Raw genomic sequence first — 17101 nt, 5'->3', positions numbered from 1 at the left:
TTAAAAGACAGACAGCCACTGAAAATAGGCTGGCCAACCATCAGAATAATTTCAATTCAGGAACCAAAAAGGAAAAATAATTCAGTTGCTTTCAGAGTGGGAGACTATGACTATTGAGTTGCTACAGGTGTCAGTGCTGCACCCCAGCTATTTAAAATCTAAATTAGTGATTTGGATAATAGGATCAATGCATTTAAGACCATAAGGCCATAAGACCATAAAACATCAGGGGCAGAATTAGGCCATTTGGCCTATTTCCTTACGGGTAATCCATTTCCTACAACCCCATTCTGCTGCCTTCTCCACGTAACTTTCGGCACCCTGACTAATCAAAAATTGATCAACCTCCACCTGAAATACACCCAATGACCTCACCTCCACTGCTGCCTCTGGCAAGGAATTCCACAGATTCACCATCCACTGGCTAAAGAAATTCTTCCTCATCTCCATTCTAAATGGCTGTTCCTCCATTCTGAGGCTGTGCCCTCTGGTCCTAGACTCTCACAACATAGGAATCATCCTCTCCACATACACACTTTCGAGGCCTTTCAACATTCAATAGATTTCAGTGAGATTCCGCGCCCCTCCCCCATTTTTCTGAATTCCAGTGAGTAAAGGCCCAGAACCATCAATCACTCTTCACACAATAAGCCTTACATTCCCAGAATCATTGTCATGAGCCTCCTTTGAACCTTCTCCAACGTCACTGTATTCTTTCTTAAATAAAGGGCCCAAAACTGCTCACAATACTCCAAGTGAGGCCTCAACAGTGCCTTATAACATATCAGCATTAAATCCTTGCTTTTATATTCTAGTCCTCTTGAAATTAATTCTAACATTGCATTTGCCTTCTTCACATGTGACTTAACCTGCAAATTAATCTTTCGAGAATCCTGTATGCGGACTCCCAAGTCCCTTTGCACCAGTATTTTTGAATTTTTTCTATGTTCAGAAAACAATCTATGCTTTTATTTCTTCCACAGAATTGCAGAATCCTGTATGCGGACTCCCAAGTCCCTTTGCACCAGTATTTTTGAATTTTTTCCATGTTCAGAAAACAATCTATGCTTTTATTTCTTCCACAGAATTGCACGACTGTACACTCCCCGACACTATATTCCATCTGCCACTTCTTTTCCCATTCTCCTAAACTGTCTTAAGTCCTTCTTCAGCTTCTTTTATGACTGCTGACAAAACAAAGCTGTATGATAATGTGCTGAGTATGCAGAAAGTGTTCAGGGAGATGGAGATGAACCAGGGGATAGGCTAAAAGAGTGTAGAAAACTCTTAAGTCATCTACTTGTGTGGAAAAGTTAGAACAGTAACATATTTTTAAAATGATGAGAGATTAGAAGTTTTTGGTGTTCAGGAGGACAGGGTTCACTGTACTCTTATCAATGAAATTAACTTTCAGGAAGATTTGAATACATGAGAAATTGCATCTTCCTACAGTTAAATAGGCCTAAGCAAAGCGGAGCTTTGAATATTGTGTTCAGATCTTGCTTCCACAATTCAATACAGAGGGAATGCAATGCAGTTTACCAAAGATAATTCTTGAGAAGGAAGGATTGTCTTATATAAATGAAATCAAGTGAGAGTCTGAGAGTTTAGCAGAATGAGTCATACAGTGTCATGCAAGAGTTTGGGCACCCCTGGTCAAGGTTTCTGTTACTATGAATAGCTATGCGAGTAAAAGGTGAACTGATTTCCAAAAGGCATAAATTTAAAGATGACACATTTCTTTAATATTTTAAGCAAGAAAACTTTTTTTTCCATCTTTTACAGTTTCAAAATAACAAAAAAGGAAAAGGGCCCGAAGCAAAAGTTTGGACACCCTGCATGGTCAGTACTTAGTAACACCCCTTTGGCAAGTATCACAGCTTGTAAACACTTTCTGTAGTCAGCTAAGAGTCTTTCAATTCTTGTTTGGGGGATTTTTGCCCATTCTTCCTTGCAAAAGGCTTCCAGTTCTGTGAGATTCTTGGGCCTTCTTGCATGCACTGCTCTTTTGAAGTCTATCCACAGATTCTCAATGATGCTTAGGTCAGGGGATTGTGAGGGCCATGGCAAAACCTTCAGATTGTGCCTCTTCAGGTAGTCCATTGTGGATTTTGAGGTGTGTTTAGGTTCATTATCCTGTTGTTGAAGCTATCCTCTTTTCATCTTCGGCTTTTTTACAGACAGTGTGACATTTGCTTCCAGAATGTGCTAGTATTTAATTGAATTCATTCTTCCCCCTGCCAGTAAATGTTCCCTTTGCCACTGGCGGCAACACAAGCCCAAAGCATGATCGATCCACCCCCATGCTTAAAGTTGGAGAGGGGTTCTTATCATGAAATTCTGCACCCTTTTTTCTCCAAATGTACCTTTGCTCATTGTGGCCAAAAAGTTCTATTCTAACTTCATCAGTCCACAGGACTTGTTTCCAAAATGCGTCAGGCTCGTTCAAGTGTTCCTTTGAACCTTTTGAATAGAACTTTTTGGCCACAATGAGCAACTTTTGCTTTGGGCCCTTTTCCTTTTTTGTTATTTTGAAGCTGTAAAAGATGGAAATAAACAAGTTTTCTTGCTTAAAATATTAAAGAAATGTGTCATCTTTAACTTTATGCCTTTTGGAAATAAGTTCATCTTTTACTCGCTTAGCTATTCGCAGTAACAGAAATTTTGCCCAGGGGTGCCCAAACTTTTGCATACCACTGTAGTTCTTGTAGGGCTTGGCAGGGTAGAAGTGAGGATAGTACTTTTCCTGCTTTGGGTGGAAAAGATGAATTATGAGAGGAAGCTGGCAACTAATATCAAAAAAGATACTAAAAGCTTTTTTAAGTATATAAAAGGTAAAAGAGAGTCGAGGGTGGATATAGGACCAATATAAAATGAAGTTGAAGATATTGTAATGAGAGATGCAGAGATGGCAGAGGAAAATAATGTGTATTTTGCATCAGTCTTCACAGTGGAAGACATCTGTAGTATACCGGACATTCAACAGTGTCAGGGAAGTGAAGTTTGTGCAGTGAAAATTACAACTGAGAGAAGGTGCTCAAGAAACTTAATGGTCTGAGGGTGGATAAATCTCCTGTACCTGATAGAATGCACCCTTGGGTTCTGAAGGAAGTAGCTGGAGAGATTGTGGAGGCATTAACGATGACCTTTCAAGAATCGATAGATTCCGGCATTGTGCTGGATGACTGGAAAATTGCAAATGTTACTCCGCTATTTAAGAAGGGTGGGAGGCAGCAGAAAGGAAACTATAGATCTGTTAGCATGACATCAGTGGTTGGGAAGTTGTTGGAATCGATTGATAGGGATGAGATACGGAATACCTGGAGGCACATGACAAGATAGGCCAAAGCCAGCATGGTTTCCTGAAAGGAAAATCCTGCTTGACAAACTTACTGCAATTCTTTGAGGAAATTACAAGCAGGGCAAACAGAGGAGATGCAGTAGGCGTGTTGACCTTGGATTTTCAGAAGCCCTTTGACAAGTTGCCGTGATAAGACTGCTTAGCAAGATAAGAGCCCATGGAATTACAGGGAAGTTACTAGCGTGGGTGGAGCATTGGTTGATCGGCAGAATATAGAGAGTGGGAATAACAGGATCCTATTCTGGCTGGCTGCGGGTTACCAGTGGAGTTCCACAGTGGTCGGTGTTGGGACTGCTGCTTTTTACGATGTATGTCAATGATTTGGACTATGGTAATAATGGATTTGTGGCTAAATTTGCCAATGATACAAAGATCGGTGGAGGAGTGGGTAGTGTTGAGGACACAGAGAGCCTGCAGGGAGACTTAGAGAGTTTAGGGAAATGGCAAAGAAGTGGCAAATGAGATACTATGTTGGAAAGTGTAATGTCATGCACTTTGGCGGAAGAAATGAATGGTCAGACTATTATTTAGATGGGGAGAAAACTCAAAATGCAGAGCTGCAAAGGGACTTGGGAATCATTGTGTGCAGGATATCCTAAAGGTTAACCTCAGATTGAGACAGTTGTGAAGAAGGTGAATGCAATGTTGGCATTCATTTCTACAGGTATAGAATATAAGAGCAGGGATGTGGTGGTGAGGCTCTATTAGGCCTTTGTGAGACCACACTTGGTGTATTGTATGCAGTTTTGGGCTCCTTATTTTAGAAAAGATATACTGACATTGGAGAGGGTTCAGAGAAGATTCACGAGAATGATTCCAGGAATGAAAGGGTTTCCATATGAAGAACATCTGGCAGCTCTTGGGCTATATTCTCTGGAGTTCAGGAGAATGAGGGGGAATATCATAGAAACAATTCTGAATGTTAAAAGGCCTGAACTGATTAGATATGGCAAAGTTATTTTCCATGGTAGGGGATTCTAGGACAAGAGGGCACAACTTTAGGATTGAAGGGCATCCTTTTAGAACTGAGATGCAGAGAAAGTACTTTAGTCACAGGCTGGTAAATCCATGGAATTTGTTGCCACAAGCATCTGTGGGGGCCAAGTCATTGTGTGTATTTAAGGCAGAGATAGATAGGTTTTTGATTAGCCAAGGCATCAAAGGGTATGGGGTGAAAGCAGAATTGGGTCAGCCCATGATTGAAATGAGGAGCAGACTTGCGGGCTGACTGGCCTACTTCTGCTCCTATATCTTATGATCTTACGGGTGATTAGACCCAGACGTCACAGTCACAACACATGGTTAGCCACTTATTACTAAAATGGGTGAATGGAATCTCTTCCCCAGTAACATAGAGAATGTTTGGAATTCCACAGGTATGCTGTGAAGGCTTAGTTGGTGACTCTATTCACAACACGTCAATAGATTTTTGATCAAAGGGATCCAGGGATGGGTTACTTGAAAACAGCACTCAGGTAAAAGATCAGCCATGATCTTATGGATAGGAAAATTTCAAGGTGCTAGATGGCTTCTCACTTCCATTTCTTATTTTCTTCATAGAAACACTCGTAGAAGTACATCTTTTCTTGCACTTCCATGAAATTTTCAAATCCAAGCTGGGCCAATTATTTAATTTTTTTTTAAAAGCCTGTAATAATGTTGACTCCCTCCCAAAACTGCAACAGTATAACTAATTCCAAACTACTAACAATTTTCCTTTATACAGTATGTAAATTTTAAAAAATGTATTTAGTGATACAGTGTAGAGGAGGTCCTTTCAGCCCTTTGAGCCATGCTGCATCAACGACCCCCGATTACGCCTAACCTAATCTCTGGACAATTCACTATGACCAATGAACCTTCCTGGTATATTCTTGGACTGTGGAAGGTAACCAGAGCATCCAGGGAAAAGCTACGTATTCCTTGTGGAGGACATACAGACGGACTCCTCAGAGACAGCACTGAAATTGAACTCTGAACTCTGGAACACCCCAAACTGTAATAGCATCACACTAACAACAGGAATTCTGCAGATGCTGGAAATTCAAGCAACATACATCAAAGTTGCTGGTGAACGCAGCAGGCCAAGCAGCATCTATAGGAAGAGGCGCAGTCGACGTTTCAGGCCGAGACCCTTCGTCAGGAATAGCATCACACTAACTGCTGCACTACCATGGCATCAATATAATCACACTCCATGCAAATTTGACAAAAGCAGTCAAATTTAATTCATATTAATAGTTAAAATTCAAATAGTTTGTCCACATAATTCCAAACTGAATTTTACCCTGTGCCAGAAGTTAAACTGCAGTTTTCTGTGTAATTGCAGTATTGAGTTCCCGTAGTTGCCATTGAAAATTACTTCAATGTAATGTAATTAAACGTAGACAGTGATTCAATTTGAGGCAAGAATTGATGAATCCTGATATAGAAATTAAATAATTCTAGTTTCGAACCAAGGGACACCATAAAACCTTAGATCATGTCTACACAAATGTGGTTGATGCTTACAAAGCCACTACCCTCCCCCACCTGGGACTGTCCAACCATCTTTCAAGGCTGTGTGCTGAGCTCTCTTCTGTACTCCCTTTTCACCTATGACTGCATTCCTGTACATGGTTCTAACTCCATAATCAAGTTCGCAGATGACACCATGGTGGTTGGCCTGATCAGAAGGGATGACGAGATGGCCTACAGGGATGAGGTCCAGCATCTGGCTGCATGGTGTGCCGACAACAACCCAGAAGACCACAGAGATCAATGTGGAATTCAGGCATGCTAAGAGCCACACTCATGTCCCCATCTACATCAACGGAGCTGTAGTGGAGCATGTATCAAGCTTCAAATTCCTTAGTGTCCACATTTCCGAGGATCTCACCTGGTCCCTGAACTCCTCCATCTTGATCAAAAAGGTGCAATGATGCCTTTATTTCCTGCGGAGCATCAAGAAAGCTCTCCTCTGTCCCAGGATACTGATGGACTTTTACCGCTGTATAATTGAGAGCATACTTACTAACTGTATCGCAGTGTGGTATGGCAATTGTCCCGTATCAGACCACAAAGCACTCTAGCGGGTGGTGAAATCTGCCCAGCGGATTATCGGCACCCAGTTGCCCACCATTAAGAACATCTACCATAAACGCTGCCTGGGCAGGGCGAAAAGCATTATCAGGGATGCATCTCACCCTAACTATGAACTTTTTACTCTCCTCCCACCCAGTAGGCGCTACAGGAGCCTTCGCTCCCACACCAGTAGGCACAGGAATAGCTTCTTCCCTGAGACTGTGACCCTGTTGAACCTCACATCACAGCGCTAAGCAGTATTGCACCCATATTGTACTGTCTCAGTACTTTTATATTTGTGTGCTGTAGCACTTTTTATTCCCAGTTATTTTGTAAATAACACTATTCTTTGCATTTCTGGTTAGATGCTAACTGTATTTCATTGGCTTTGTATTTGTACTCAGCACAATGTCAATAAAGTTGAACCAAATCTAATCCAATCTAATCTAATCTAAAGGGGCTATTTTTTTTTTCCTTTCCTGCCTCCCAACTGCACCCTCCACCAAATAGAATATATTTGAAATAATGAATCCACTAACGATGGACGTAACAGCTTTGTAAGGTAGCTCAATTAATATCTCTTAATAAATAGGTTGTAAAACCTCAGATGTATTAACTTCTAATATATTTAATTTTACTTCTAATTTTCTAGTCATCTCTAAATTTTCCAGAGATTATCATCTCCCTCATTGAGAAAATAATTACTCATCCAAAGAAAACAAACTAGATTCTGAACCATTGAATATTTAGAGGGTACAAAATATCTTGAAATCATTCCAAACAGAACCTCCTGACCCAATCATTCGCAGAATTTATTTGAAGAACATAATAAACTTTGATTTTGTCTTACTATTTTGTGAAATATATAAAAAAAGGTTTTCCAACACTTCTGACTTAATATATGACTATGCCTTGAAAGGAGAAGAATCTATTCCATGAGACGTCAATAAATTCTGGCTGTAGAATATATTTACATGTGAACAGTAATCACCCCAATTGAGTTCATAAGCAACCATCTATAGTATCCTTAGCCACAGGCTGCCTAGACTGGTTTAATTTTTACCTCAAGTACAGAAACTGAAGTACAGTAATCTAGGATTACCATAACACCCACAAAGATGGACTTACTAGTCTATCATCTGTAGAGTTCATAAATGTGGACTTTGAACCTGGGCCCACCAGTTAAAATGGCTTTCCCTCTTAGCCCCAGGGAGATGTCATTAAATATCTGATTCTTTGTGTGATGATCGACTGAAGATCATAGAAGAATACAGGAGATGCAGCATGGTGGGGTAACAGAATGGGTAAATTCATTAGTACTCATTACATCAGGACCTGGAAGGGGGCACCCATACTCTACATTCATCCAAGGCCCATGATCGTAGGTTGTAGGCACACACTTCCTAACCCCTCTGCAGGTGGCGGTGGATTAACATTTACAGGGACCCTAGGAAAACAACTAACAATGGAGAATCCTTACAGCCCATGACCGATGAATCTTGTCACGGGCAAGGTCTCCATAACTCTCACAGGATTATTACAGGGTCTATGGAACCACATGTCTTTTGTAAGTATGGGAACTGCATGTAATTATATCAGATAATTGAAAAAACAATTACAAAATGAAATACCATCTGCAATTTACCTATTCTGAAATCTGACTACAATATCTATAGTATATGTTAATATATTCAGGGCAAATTCCAAAGGCAGCAATCCAGGCTATTCAGATATGGTACACTGAAGTTAAGTGTTTATTTTTAAACCCAGCTGCTCACACCTTCTCATTCCCCTCAGAGGGTAAGCTTTTCCCACTTCCACAAGTCAGGAAGTTGGATGCGTTTCCTTCCTGCCCCCTCAAAAATCATTATACATTGCAGCATCTGATTTGTCTGGGAATTTCACATGAATATGCCTACATTTAATGAGTGAAATCTGGGAGGGAGGCCAAATGGCAATTCAAAGAATGCTACAGCCCATTATGAATGTACAAAGTCCTTAAAAGAACTCTTTTAGTTGCAGTTAATGCCAGAGTGATACCCATGTCCACCAATTCTGTGTCCCAGTATAACACAGGGATAGAACTGTGCCATTCAGTTCTGTACCCCAGTATAATACAGTGACAACATAACCACTAGTTCAGTATTTTAGTATTACATAAATGAACTATCCTTCAAGTATGGAATCACTGTGTTTACAGGTGGAGGTCAATTGAAATCTGCACTCAGCCCCTAATAGTTATATAAAGTTTAGCATAGTTCCTGATTCTCTGTACTCTGACTATAGTACAGCCATTTGGCCCCAAAGCAGGCTTTAGCCAAGCCTTCAGGTCCTTAGATGACTTGATGGTTCCAAGGTCTCAAGTACATGGTGCTTAACTCCACCTTCAGCCATGATTTCCACAGTTCCTCCTCATTGCATGATGAAATCACTCCTTTAGGGAGCTGGGTCTGGTTTCCAAATTATCAGCACTTCCCCCTAGTATTGTCTTATTCATAAGTGAATTGCAACATCCCAGTCATTAAGCAGGTCACTGGCAACCCTACCATTGGATGCAAGGTCACAGCCCAGTCAGCCGACATGGGCCACTTTTCCAATGGTCCCTGCACCTTGTGTTAAGACCATAAGATATAGAAGCAGAATTAGGCCATTTGGCCCATTGAGGCTGCTGTGCCATTTCATCATGGTTGATCCAATTTTCCTCTCAGCCCTCTCCCTGTATCCCTTCACTTCCTGACCAATCATGAATCTATCAATCTCTGCCTTGTATACATAATAACTTGGCCTCCACAGCTGCCTGTGGTAATGAATTCACTGATTCGCCCCACTCTGGCTAAAGAAATTCCTCCTCATTTCCATTCTAAAAGGACATCCCTCTATTCTGAGGCTGTGTCGTCTGGTCTTAGACTCTCCCACCATAGGAAACACCTTCTCCACATCCACTCTGTCAAAGCCTTTCAACATTTGAGAGGTTTCAATGAGGTCACCCCTCATTCTTTTCAATCCTAGTGAATACAGGCCCAGAGTCATCAGATGTTCTTCATATGACAAGCCATTTAATCCTGGAATCATTTTCATGAACCTCCTTTGAACCTCTCCAGTTTTAGGACGTCCTTTCTAAGCGGTTAAGGGGCCCAAACCTGCTCACAATACTCCAAGTGAGGCTTCATCAATGCTTTATAAAGTCTCAACATTACATCCTTGTGTTTATATTCTAGTTCTCTAGAAATGAGTGCTCATACTGCATTTGCCTTCCTCACCACAGCCTCAACATGCAAGTTAACCCTTAGGGAATCCTGCACAAGGACTCCCAAGTCCCTTTGCATCTCAGTTTTTTGTATTTTCTCTCCATTTAGAAAATAGTCAACCCTTTCATTTCTTCTACCAAAGTCTATGACCATACACTTCCTGACACTGTACTCCAGCTGTCATTTCTTTGCCCATTCTCCTAATCTGTCGGTCCTTTTGTAGCCTCTCAACTTCCGCAAAACTAACTACCCCTCCACCTATCTTCATATCATCTGCAAACTTTGCAACAAAGCCATCAATTCTATCATCCAAATCATTGACATACAAAGTAAAAAGAATTGGTCCCAACACAGGCCCCTGTGAAGCATCACTTGTCACCGGCAGCCAACCAGAAAACACTCCATTTATTCTCACACTTTGCTTCCTGTCAATCAGCCACTACTTTATCCATGCTGGAATCTTTCCCATAATACCATGGGCTCATAGCTTGTTAAGCATCCTCATGTGTGGCACCTTGTCTAAGGTCTTCTGAATATCCAGGTATACAACATCAACCAATTTTCCTTTGTCTATTCTGCTTGGTACTTCTTCAAAGAATCCAACAGATTTGTCAGGCAAGATTTTTCCTTGAGAAAACCATACTGACTGCAGAATATTTTATCATGTGTCCCTGAGACCTCTTCCTTAATAATTGACTCAAACATCTTCCCAACCACTGTGGTCAGACTAACTGGCCAATAATTTCCTTCCTTCTGCCTCCTTGAAGAGTGGAGTGGCATTTGCAATTTTCCAGTCTTCCAGAACCGTTCCAGACCCTTCTGATTCCTGAAAGGTTATTACTAATGCCTCCACATTCTCTTCAGCCGCTTCTCTCAGAACTCTGGGGTGTACACCATCTGATCCAGATGACTTACCTACCTTCAACCATTTCAGTTTTCCAAGGACCTTCTCTGTGTTTATGGTAACTTCACATACTTCATGACCCTGACTCCTTGAACTTCCACCATACTGTTAGTGTCTTTTATTGTCTCCCATTGCTACCTCTCCAACATCATTTTTCAGCAGTACAATAAACATACTCACCTCTCTTTTACATTTTATGTATCTTAGAAACTTTTGGTCTCTTCCTTAATATTATTGGCTAGCTTACTTTCATATTCCATCCTTACCTTCTTATTGACTCTTTTAGTTGCCTTCTGTTGGTTTTTAAAAAGTTTTCCAATCATCTAACTTCCCACTAATCTTTGCTCTATTATATGCCTTCTCTTCGACTTTTTTGTTGACTTTGTCTTCTCTTTTTATCCATGGTTGTGTTATCTTTCCTTTCAGATACTTCATCCTCTTTGGGATGTATATATCCTGTGCCTTCTGAATTGCCTCCAGAAATTCCAGCCTTTGCTGCTCTGCCATCATCCCTGCCAGTGCAGTTCTGGCCAACTGCTCTCTCATGCCTTGTAATTCCCTTTACTACACTGTTGTAGTGATACATCTGACTTTAGTGTCTCTTTCTCAAATTTCTGAGTGAATTCAATCATATCATGATCACTTCTCCTGAGTCTTCTTTTACCTTAAGCTCACTAATCAAATCTGGTTCATTACACAACACCTAATCCAGAAAACCTGATCCTCTAGTGGGCTCAACCACAAGCTGCTTGCAAAAGCCATCTCGTAGGCACTCTAGAAATTCCTCCTCCTGTAATCCAGCCCGAACCCAAGTTTCCCAATCCACCCACATATTGAAGTCCCCCTTCATTGTTGCAACATTCCCATTTGGCATGCATTTTCTATATCCTGTTGTAATTTGTAGGCCAAATCCTTACTATTCTTTGGTATTCTGTATACAACTCCCATCAGGGAGTTGTCCACAATCAAGTTACCCTTGCTGTTCCTCAGTCTTATCCACAATGAGTCAACATCTTTCAACCCTATGTCACCTCTTTTGAATGATTTGATTTCATTTTGTTACCAACAGAACAACATCACCACCTCTGCCTTCCTGCCTATCCTTTCAATAAAATGTGTATCCTTCGACATTAAGCTCCTAACTATAATCTTTCAGCCATTATTCCATTATGCCTACAACCTCATACCTGCCAATCTGCAACTCTTCTGCAATTTCATCTACCTTATTCTGTATACTGTGCACATTCAGATACAACATTTTCAGTCCACTATTCAACTTTCTTTGATTTTGTTGCATAACCTTTTGATTCCTAACCTTGTCTGAGGTCTTTCCAATGTCTGCCTCCACAACCTCTCCACTACCTGTTCTGGCACTCTGGTTCCCATCCCCCTGCAACACTTGTTTAAACTCCACCGTACAGCAATAACAAACCTTCCTGCTAGGATATTAGTTCCCCTCCAGTTCAGGTACAAACTGTCCCTTCTATACAGGTCCTCCCTACCCTGGAAGAAAGACCAATGATCCAAAAATCTTATGCCCTTCCTCCTACATCAACTCCTTAGCCACATATTAAACTGTATAATCTTCCTTGCTCTAGCATCACTAGCACGTGGCATGGGTAGCAATTCTGAGATCACAACCCTGAGGGTTCTGCCATTTAACTTAGCGCCTAACTCCCTGAACTCCCTATGCAGAACCTCATCACTCATCCTATCCATGGTATCTAAATGGACCATCACTTCTGGCTGTTCACACTCCCATTTAAGAATGCTGAGGACTCGATCCATGATATCCATACACTGGCACCTGAGAAGCAACATACCATCTGGGAATCTCAGAGCAAGAGGTCTGACCACAGTTACTTTCCGCTGTTCGGTCCCCCCCCTCCCGTGCCCCCCCCCCACAGAATCCAAAGTGATATATAGTCATCCGTTAGTCTCTGAGACCATGGATTTGCACCTTGTAATGTTTCCAGGGCACAGGCCTGGGCAAGGTTGTATGTAAGACTGACAGTTGCCCATGCTGCAAGTCTCCCCTCTCCATGCCACCGATGTTGTCCAAGGGAAGGGCACTAGGGCCTATACAGCTTGGCACCGGTATCATCACAGAGCAATGTGTGGTTAAGTGCCTTGCTCAAGGACACAACATGCTGCCTCAGCTGAGGCTTGAACTAGCAATCTTCAGATCACTGGACCAACTTCTTAAACACTTGGCCATGCGCCAACACAGCAAAGTGATATACCTTTTGTTAATGTGGGTGGGTTTTCCCTCTCTTTTTCTACCACCATGGAAATCAGGTAAGAAGATAAGACAGAAAGGAATTGTGTTGGCATCCCTGGTTAGACAAGTGCCTTTCAAATGATGCTATTGAAGCGATAGCAGCTATCTTAAAACCTGCTACTACGGGAGTACCCAAGAACAATCTTCCTTCCGAACCAAGAGGACAAATTTACTTAACAAAGCTTTTGCAGTGACCTTATTATTATCTTTCTCCTTGTTGAGATTTATGGATCAGTGATACCAAGGTGGGTCGTGATGTTATATTTTTAAAACCTTCGTGTAGATGTGTCCCTGAATCGTACATTTGTATAGTTGTGTCCTGGTGGTAATCTCTCACTATGACAGTTTGGAATAGAAATCCAGATCTGGGAATTTTATGTTAGGCCTGCTCATTTAGCTGACTAAATATAATTAGGGTCTCAGCACGAACAATGTTGGCGATTGATATTAGTTCCCAGTGGATTAGCAAATTCTTTTGTGAACACTGATTTTATGGTATTTCTCCAGTGTTGTAGGTTGTATATTTGTCAAAAAAGCATATGGGAGGGAAAGATCATTGCTTCCTGGTAAAACATGAGTTTTGTGTTGAATTTTGTATTCAAACTGTCCTTTCCTTGGACAAACAAGGACTATGTTGGTATATTGGAGGTAGGGTTAATCAATTTACATCCTAGCGAAGACATGGCTCCAAAGATGCAGAAAGCAGTCTACTTAACCAATGAGTCCACAAGAGACGTAGTTTCACTGTAGCCTGGGGTTAAGGAAAGCTGCATCATCACTTCTCTACTTTCCTATCTCATTCTTGCTGCCATCATCATCTTGTCTCCAACAGGCATCCTGTTGGTTTGGAGCCAATCAACATCACATATGTGAAATCGTTCAACCCATGCTGCATTTTCGACAGTCAAGGTCACTCTCACCTCTGTTATCAAACTATAGTATGCATTTAATGCTCCTCCATGTGCACACAGCGAGAACGGGCCACAATTCATCATCAAATCATTCACTGATGTGGGAGAGAGTGGGCCTTACACTAAACATCCACTGATCTCACTTCTGTAATGTAGGAACTACTCTAGCCAATTTGCACATAGCAATCTCCACTAACAGAATGTGATAATGACTTGAAAAATAAATATTGGCCGGGATACGAGCCATAACTTTTCTGCTCTTCTTTCAAAATTATGCTACAAAAGGGAGCAGACCCAAGTTTTACAGATGCATCACAGCTTGTTATAACAACTGCTCTGTCCAAGACCACAAGAAATTGCAGAGTTGTGAATGCTGCACAAACTCTGATGAAAACCAGCTTCCCTTCCACTGACTCTGTCTATAATTTCCACTGTGTCTGCAAATCGGTCAACACAATCAAAGACTTCTCCCAGCCCAGTCATTCTCTCTTCTCCTTCCTTCTAAAGTTTGAGAACATGAACCACCAGGCTCAAGGATAGCATCTACATCACTGCTTTAAGACTCTTGAATGGACCTTTTAATCTCGCAATCTATCTCATTATGGCCCTTGCACTTTATTGTCTACCTTCATTTTCTCCCAAAACTGTGACACTACTGTATATTCTGCATTCTGTTCTTGTTTTATACATTGTGATATTATTTTACTAATTTATTACCTACATGTATGTAGTGATCAGTGTGGAAGGGATGTCAAACTCGTTTGCTGTATCAAAGTACCTGTGACAATAATAAGCCAATTACCAATATTCATTTTAATAGTATATGAAAGATTGTGCCTCTTTCCTCTTAGCAGCCAATTGCACTACTCTTTCAATATAGTACAACCTACCACATAATTCAATGCAAGTAATTCAAAAGGCAACTTCTGATAATCACCCCCAACACAGGTACACATTTCCTCCACTGCCTCTAGTTATCCAGCATAACTTGCACTATGAGTGTGTGCAATCCCATATTGGAACTAATCTGGCACTAAATAAAGATGCTTCCTTCAAAATTAATTTTAGGCTTATTCTGAAAATATGAATATTTTCAAAATGGATGCATTCATCCCCAAAGTACATTATGGTTATATTTTTTTCTCAGCTCGAAAGCTTGCGTTTAGCAAACTGTTCTATTCAAAACTGTTATGAAAAGAAAAGTGTGATGAATTGGTATTCTCAATCTGCACACAAGTAATCTCCACACAATCTGATCATAGAGTCATACAGTCATTAAATACAGAAGCAGAACTTCAGCCCAATTCATCCCTGTTGACCATGTAGTCCACCATAGTTATTCCCATTTGTCTGCATTTGGCCCATATTCCTCTAAACCCTTCCTATTCATGTACTTATCTAAATATTGTTAAAATATTGTAATTGCAGCTACCTGTAGAACTTCTCCCTGGAGCCTGATCCACATTTCCATCGCACTTTGTGTGAAAAAGGGATCCTTGAGGTCCTTTTTAAATCTTTTGCTTCTTACCTCAAACTGTGCTGTCTATTAATGAACTATCCTATATTGGGATGAAGATTATGATCATTCATCATATCAATGCCATTATTGATTTTATATACCTCTAATGTCGCCATTCAATCTCCTTCACTCCAAAAGTCCTAGCCAATTCAGCCTCTACTTATAATTCAAGCTCTTAGTCCTGGTAACATCCTCTTGAATATTTTCTGCATCCTTTCCATATTAATATTTCTCCTTTAGCTAGGCAACCAGAACTGTATACAAGACTCCAAGTGTGGTTTCACTGATAACATATTCTGTTGTACGTAACATCCTGACTCACCACCCCAGATGATGAAGGCAAGTGGGTCAAATGCTTTCACTACCCATCTACCTGTGTCTCCACTTTCAGGAAAGTGTTTCCTTGTACCCCAAGGTCTTTCTGTGCTGCTGTGACCGTGTAATTCCTGTTCTTGTCTAGTTTACCAAAATGCAATACCTAACACTTTCCCGAGTTAAATTCTATCTGCCATTCATTGGCCCACTTTCTCAGTTGGCCTAGATCTTAATAACCCTCTTGACTGTCCACTATACAACCGATTTTGGTGTCATATCCAACTTACTAACTATTCTTATCCAACTTGTTAAGATAGATCATGAACAATGGTGGACTCAGCACTGATCTGTGCTGCACATCACAGGTCACAGGCAAATAATATGAAAATCAGCCCTCCAGTGCTACCATCTGACCTCTTCAATCTTTGTCATTACCAATGCTGATAGATCCTGTCTCTCATAATCTTCTCCAGTAACTTTCCCATGACTGTTGTTGGACTCACCAGGTCTTAATTCTCTAGCTTGTTCTTGCCACTGTCCAAACTTCCACCAACCAACTTCAACCATAGCTTAAAATGAGTCAATTATTTCTTCCAGGTCCCCTGTAATTGCCTCCCTCAATGTCCTGGCTTTCATTTGGTCAGCTGGGGCAATTATCCTTTAATTATCACTATTTGTGCGTTAGACCAACAAAGCAAGAGACTACAACCACCTCCTATTTTGTAATGTGGTTAGGTTCCAAGGCATCATTAATGTAAACATTTTGGAAATGTTTATCCTACAAGGACCAGTATTATTATTCTATATTGCATTTTTGTATTTGTTTTTGAAGTAAAGTTCACTGATGCAATAGAAATGTGCTATATTTATAGCTTACGTTTCACAATTAATTGCTGGCATGGTGAAACAATCACATAAAATCAACTAATAAAGAAATCATTTAATTGTTTTAATGGGCACTGCCTTCCACTACTTTTGTTTCTTCAGTCACATAAATGAAGACTACTGTCCAATAATAATTTTACAGCTTGCATAATGTCTGTCTTACTTAAACTACCATATGCTTGATGAATGGTGCAGGATCCCACTGAAATATGATACATATTTGGCTCAATTATAGAGTTTCTTCATGCATTGAAAATATGAAGAGACTGAAAATTGACTTCCTTGGGCTACTCAGCATATAACTACCCTGTGAGGTGCCAGACTTCCTCCATAGTTCATTTTTTTCCAAACTTGGTTTGTGGAGGGAAAATATAAAGATAGGATCTAGCTTAGTTGTGGCCTCTCCATATTAACTTTTTATTTGAGTAACTAGTCAATATTTCACATCTCATCTTGTCTTTGAGTAATTAAATGTATCAGATGATGTATTGAGGTTATATGAGAATGAAAATTTCTCGGAAAATAAGAAGGGAAAAATAAGTGGTCCTAATTAAGAAAGCTAAGAAAGCTGTTTAATAAAGGTTCTGAACATCAACCAGGAAATTAAAGACCAG

The 17101-nt window shown here is 40.5% G+C and overlaps 1 protein-coding gene across 3 annotated transcripts in view; it reads left to right on the top strand.

Annotated features, from left to right (window-relative positions):
- Window positions 1-17101, top strand: part of LOC134349332 (complexin-2) — a 257693-nt gene that overhangs the window by 39997 nt on the left and 200595 nt on the right. The window contains exon 2 of one of the 3 annotated variants that reach the window (XM_063053473.1): window positions 1786-1842. The exons of the other annotated variants lie outside the window; for them this stretch is intronic. The gene's annotated coding sequence lies outside the window, so the exon portion shown is untranslated. The remainder of the gene's footprint in view (window positions 1-1785; window positions 1843-17101) is intronic. 3 annotated transcript variants of the gene reach the window in all.

The sequence above is a fragment of the Mobula hypostoma genome, chromosome 7, assembly GCF_963921235.1.
Source record: "Mobula hypostoma chromosome 7, sMobHyp1.1, whole genome shotgun sequence".
NCBI classification, from domain to species: domain Eukaryota; kingdom Metazoa; phylum Chordata; class Chondrichthyes; order Myliobatiformes; family Myliobatidae; genus Mobula; species Mobula hypostoma.
The sequence above is the reverse complement of the archived record's forward strand: the minus strand, read 5'-3'. Positions and strand labels throughout refer to the sequence as shown.